Genomic DNA, 6000 nt, shown 5'->3' with positions numbered 1-6000 from the left:
TTTATACAAAAGTAGAGAGTTGTGTTCAAAAAAGAAATATATTAAATATTCATTTATCTGTTTAAATTATTTAACAGTTTATTAAACAAAAATAACTTGGTTTGTTTACTGAATAGATCAGGCTGTATAAGGGTGGTGTCTCCGATGGTGCACTCCCTAAGGCGAAAATTCGATTATATCATGTTCAGTTTCATTCCGGTAGAGTGCCTATAACACTTGCACCCATCAATATTTTCGAGCGCCACATGGCGGTGCTTTCCTGAAACATTTTCAAGGCGGCACCTAGTGGCGATAGCGGTACTTAACTGTTCAAACCGGAAGTGAAAAATGTTTAAGTGGCATACCCCATTTAAAACACATAATTGTGTTCGATTGAATCTGTGACCTTTGTGGCTTTTAGCATTTTAGGTTTAAGCTCGTTTGTGATAATTAGGTTACCACAACAAACATTTTGCTTTTTAGTGGCATATTAGAAAGGAAATGAATTTTTAGAAAGGAAATGATTCGCAACGATTTTCTCAAAGAATTTTCTCAGCTCAAAATAGATTGGGTTTTTAACTTCTATTGAATATCAAATTAAATTTTATCAAAATCGGATTTCTATTTTATGTACATATATAGCTGCCATAGAAAATATCGAAAAATAGATATATATCACTATACATAGCTGTCATGTTAGCAATCGTCGAAATATGGAAAATTAATTAAAAAATCGTCATAGCTTCGATTATTTTTAATTCTTTTTAAATTTTTAGTGTACAACCCCTTTCCAAATTTTCGAAAAAAAGGGTTTGCCGAAAGCCCAACCTATTCAGCCAAACCGTGTACTTTGAAGTACTTATAAAGAGATTTCGTAGGGACCTCGTGATAACTTTGAATTATAGAGAGGTTCGAATTATCGCAGGTTTGAATTAACGAGAGTCGACTGTACCATAATACATAAAACTATTCCCTGTGATTATACTTTACATTTTGGGACCATCCATGTCTTGTGAGTCTGAGATGCGAGTCTAGTCAATTAACTATTGTTTAATGTAGAATCCCGTTCACTGCCTAGGCTGATGAAATGTGGATTTCCCGGATGAGTCGGGAGACCAGTTCCCGGCAGGTCTTCTGCCTCTTCTTCGCCACAGCCATGAACTAAAAAAGGGATTCAAAACAAGAAAATACTAGTTATCGGACGACTATATCATATAGCAGTCATATAAGCAGTAGTCGTAAATATCCAAAATGAATAGAAAAATAGTCATTGTTTAGACTTTAGGTATTTTGTCAAACATTATTGATGACTGAAAGAGTACATAAGCCCAATATATTTTTATGGGCATTAGTTAAAAAAAAAAAACACAATGCCTATATCTAACTTGAAGAGCAATATAGAAATTATTTTAAATTTTTATAATATGCGTTTATTAACAAAGCCATATAATCTAAAAAAAACGTTTATTTCAAAGACCTTCTTTATCATCCAATTAAAAGATATGCATTCATACAACCTACTTAAAGATGTTCACAATAAATATTTAAAATGTTCGCTAATATGATAGTTTTTTACCAACGTTTTTTTCTTGTTGTTTGCGGCGTAATCAATAATTTTTAATTTAACAACAATCGCACAATCGTTTCAGCGTTATTATATTTTCAGCAATAACAGGCTCCATCCACGGCAATAGCTGCTGCAAAAGCACCAGAAACGGCAAGCGACAGCAACAACAAAAGCCAATTCAATTTTAATGGAGTAGCAATAAAACAGAAAAAGCGCAAAAAATTGATATAGCCATATAGCCATGCGGCATGGCCATAAGCCGTGAGCCGAACGCAGTCTGCCATGGAGGCAGGGGCAGAGCTGAAAGCGAACCAGTCGGGCAATACAATTTTGCAATTGCAATAAAATAATTTAAAATCGTTTTCATCAACATCAGCTCAAAGAGTTTTTGTTGCCGGGCGAAATGCAAAAATGATTTTGCGGCAATCAGCAATTCCCTGGCCCGATGATGATGACGTTGACTTGTTGATGATCAAAACGATGGATGGCTGGCTATTCGAAATTGATTCGCTGTGAATGCGATTGTACGACCACATCTTGGCCATTTCATAGCCATCATGGCATGGCCGAGTCCGAGCCAATTGCAGGTTCAACCTGGATATAACTCGATCCCCGGAGTCTTTACGGCCCCAGCGATTTTCTTAATACGAAACGTGCCTGCCTGATGCGCCGTGTCCAATTTTGCAGTTCGTTCTTTTTGTAGGGTATGCTAAATCGCGCTCAAATCCGTTCTCAGAGTTTCTCTTTGGACTTGGGCTTCATAAACGGTCGGCCCCCAGAGGGCCGGGCTATCGTTTTACTCGATTTGCGGTTAAAATGTCTTGCGAAACAAAGCCAATTTCAATTTCAAACAAAACGTTTTGTGGGAATTACGCAAAGGTGTACGCCGGACGTGCTGATGCAACGTGTCCGACTGAAGACTCTCTCTGAGGAACTGCAGTAAATGGTCTGCGATCGAAGACGATCTCATCGGAAGTGTTTTCGCTGATTGCCATTGGCATTGCCTCAAAAGGTCTAAGTCGGTTCACGGAATGATCACTGCAAATGATTTATAATGAAGAGCAGACGAATGGCTGGCACTCAGAAAAATAAAAACAGGCTTGGCATTTATTGTTCAAACTTTAAAACAGAATTTATAAATAATTGTTGGGGAACTTCATTCGAAAATGTAGTTTAAAAATATTAGAGAAGAATATCTTAAACTGGACTTGTAAATTTCGAGCTCAAGGAGTAATGGAAAAAAAGAAAAACTAATTTTTTCTGTGCAGGCCATAAGGTTGAGTTGGCTCACTTCCTTCCCAATGACAAATCGATTTCAAATTGCTCTGCTGGCCTTTTGGTAACACAATGGAAACGCCCACCAACGAGGTCTGCTGGCCTCCCCTTCCCCGAACTCAATAGTATCATATCTCCTGACAAATTGATATTGTCTAAGCCATTTTCGATATGCATATTTATGTTCTCGATAGCTTTCATTGTTTGACTCACGGCCGTTTGTTGCCTGGCTTTATCGTTTTACAATTTTTCTTGGCTTTCATTCACGGAGCTTGGTCGCTTGTCAACACACTGGCTCAAAGACCGAAGCAGAAGACTGAGGACTGAGGTCCGAGGGCTCCGAGGTAATCGTGGCCCTAGTCGACCAAGCGCATCATCCACATCCGGTCCGGAGTTCTTTGTGCCTTCGCTGAACCCCGATAAGTTTTTGATGCGCCGTTGACTGGTCTTGTCATATTATCGTGTTAGCTTGTCAAAAGCGCCGGGCAATTATGGACTGGACTTTGTGTGGGCCACGACTGGCTGTAACATATATTTATGAGGCTTTATGGCCGCTGTCTTTGATTAATGCCCGACAGGTGTGCAGACGCTGGCCAAATGAATACTAAACTCCGTTGCCTCGCCATATAAAGGCGACATCAATTAGCTCTCGGGCATAAATACATTAACGCAAATCGCCGAGCATTTCGAGTGGCCGGGAGTGGAGCGATACGAATACGAATACGCATACGAATACGTATACGATCCGTTGGCCGCTTATCGCCGCTTGTAAATGTCTCAACTATTTGTTAAATGCTAAAGCGACATGGTCATAATGGAAATGACAACTTAACAGCGCCGAAGCGGATGGGTATGGCAAAAATGTTAAAAGGCTCGGTCAAGTGGCCCGCTCTCCGCCCGATCGCCTCCTCCTCCTCGTGCTCCTCGAGCCTTGCGGTGATAACTGTATTGAGAGTGTCATTAACATTTTGATTTGGTTGCCTCGCCGTCCCAGCGTTCCAACTTCAACTCTATTATGAGCCCCGACTGCATTTCGCTGGCTACTTATCGCCACACCAGACATGCACATCATTTGTTAAATGAACTGCACAGAAAGAAAATAAGTCATTTCAACTAACCAACTATCCATATCTACCAAGACTTCTGGTTGGTAGATAAATTTCCGATTCTCTGAAAACTCAATATTTTATAAAATTTCGCATTTGTTTATTTTACTTTGACCAATATAAATAATAGCGAAAAATCAATCAGTGTTTAATTGTTAAAATTATTTTGTTAATATTCAAATTAGAACCCTTATTGAATAGTACTATAAAAATAAACAGATGAATCAGAAAACGATCAATAAGCAAATAAATAAATATATAAAAAATATTTAAACTATATTTGCATACAAATAATATTATTTGCTCAGTTTCAAATGGCTAAAAGTCGTTTTACAGTGTGGAGTCACCGTCCAGGTTGAATTCTCTTACCCCTCTCGATTGTGCGAGGCAATTAATCAGGTCGATGTTTTCGCATGCAAAATGAAAACACCTTTTTAAAGGCATCAGCAGCACACGGAGCAACGAGAACAACCGCAACGATGTCATCAATCAGCTAAAAACTTGGGGCTCTGGGCTCTGGCTTGCAACAAGCTGCTCTCGACTCGCAATTCGCAATTCGCAGCTCTGATCCGTGTGGCACTTTTCGTTTTAAGTGGCGAGGCTGTGGGTGCAGGCGAAATTAAAAAGCGTCAATTTGTCACACGTGGTCAGCTTCGGAGCGGACAGGATCCTGGGCCATCCTGCTGTCCGGCTGTCATTAGCAACGGTTTTGCGGTTGAGTTTTTAATTGCCCCCGTGTTCGAGTCGAGAATCCGATTCCGAGTTACCAACTTGGCACACTTTTATTGCCTTCTCGCCGGGAGAGTTATTAACTGCGCTTGCGATCCATTAAGTGGGCAATTGGAGGCCGGTGACAACGCATTTGGCCCGAGCGTGGGTGTAATGGAAGCTGGCCAATCCGAGTGTCTTGGCGACGGAAAACGCCTTATGGGGTGGCTGAAGGAGGCTATTTTGATGGAAGGGGCTCGACGACAACTTAAGCCTGCACAGACATACATCAAGCTTTGTCACTCGCCGTTGGAGTTGCACGGCGATATGAGAACTAATGGCAGTATTATTGGAACTCAAAAATGAAACTGTTCAATCAGTCAATATACACCCTTTTTTATGTGGTATCAGTTTATTACTTTTAATCCATTTTGTTTTGTATATTGTCTGTAAAAAAATATGCATTTTAATTTAAACTTGTTGTTGGTCTAAGATCATGATGGTACACTAGTCAATTACCCAAAATAACAGTTTTGCTTCCACGCAAAACCTATATTACAAAAATAATTTACTACATTTATCTACCAATTTTATTGGCTGTACCTAATTTTTCAAACCAACTAAAAACTAGGTAGATATTTAAACAATTACAATAATTATTATCTTATTATCCAAAAACTTTTAATGAAAACAGTGTGAGAACATTTTTTGTCATTTGCAATGGTAACATATAAATTTATTTAGAAGTCATTTGTTCAGTTTTTAAAAGCTTTTTACGGATTTCAGGTGAAACTCATAACATTCTGTCAGATGCGTGACGAATAAACGGCACTTATATGTATTATGTTCGACTGTTATGTTGACTTAAATGTGATTAATACTATATAGTGTTTAGTAGTACATCATGATGGAGCTTCGCTGCCCAGCTCGTTCCCACACCAATTTGGGGACCCTCCGATTCGATGTTCATCATTCTTCCGCTAATGACAGGGCGGCCATTTTGAAATATTCAGGAGGCTGGCACTAGCCGAGGTTGTTCTATCGCCATTAGCTGCAGTCCCACTCGCAGCTCGTGTAACTCCCACTTGCCAGAGCTTTGGGACTCGGCGGAGGAGCAAACAAGTTTCATTTGTCAGTCGGCCGAGGCGGTTTCCCGGCTGCAGACGGGGCTCCAGACCGCTGGATGCATTTCCCAACACCTGGACTGAAGGCTTTTCGCCTGACACCGGCATGAGGCCATTTGAAATTAATGAACTCTGATTCACGGCCTTCCTCCGCTTTCGGCTTCTGACTTTCTCTCCAGACAGCCTCGCTTCCGGCGGATCTTTCTATTTCCACCGAAGTGCATTTCTCGTGATGAACGAG

The sequence above is a fragment of the Drosophila ficusphila genome, unplaced genomic scaffold (assembly GCF_018152265.1).
Source record: "Drosophila ficusphila isolate 14025-0441.05 unplaced genomic scaffold, ASM1815226v1 contig_791, whole genome shotgun sequence".
NCBI classification, from domain to species: domain Eukaryota; kingdom Metazoa; phylum Arthropoda; class Insecta; order Diptera; family Drosophilidae; genus Drosophila; species Drosophila ficusphila.
Note: the sequence above shows the minus strand (reverse complement) of the source record.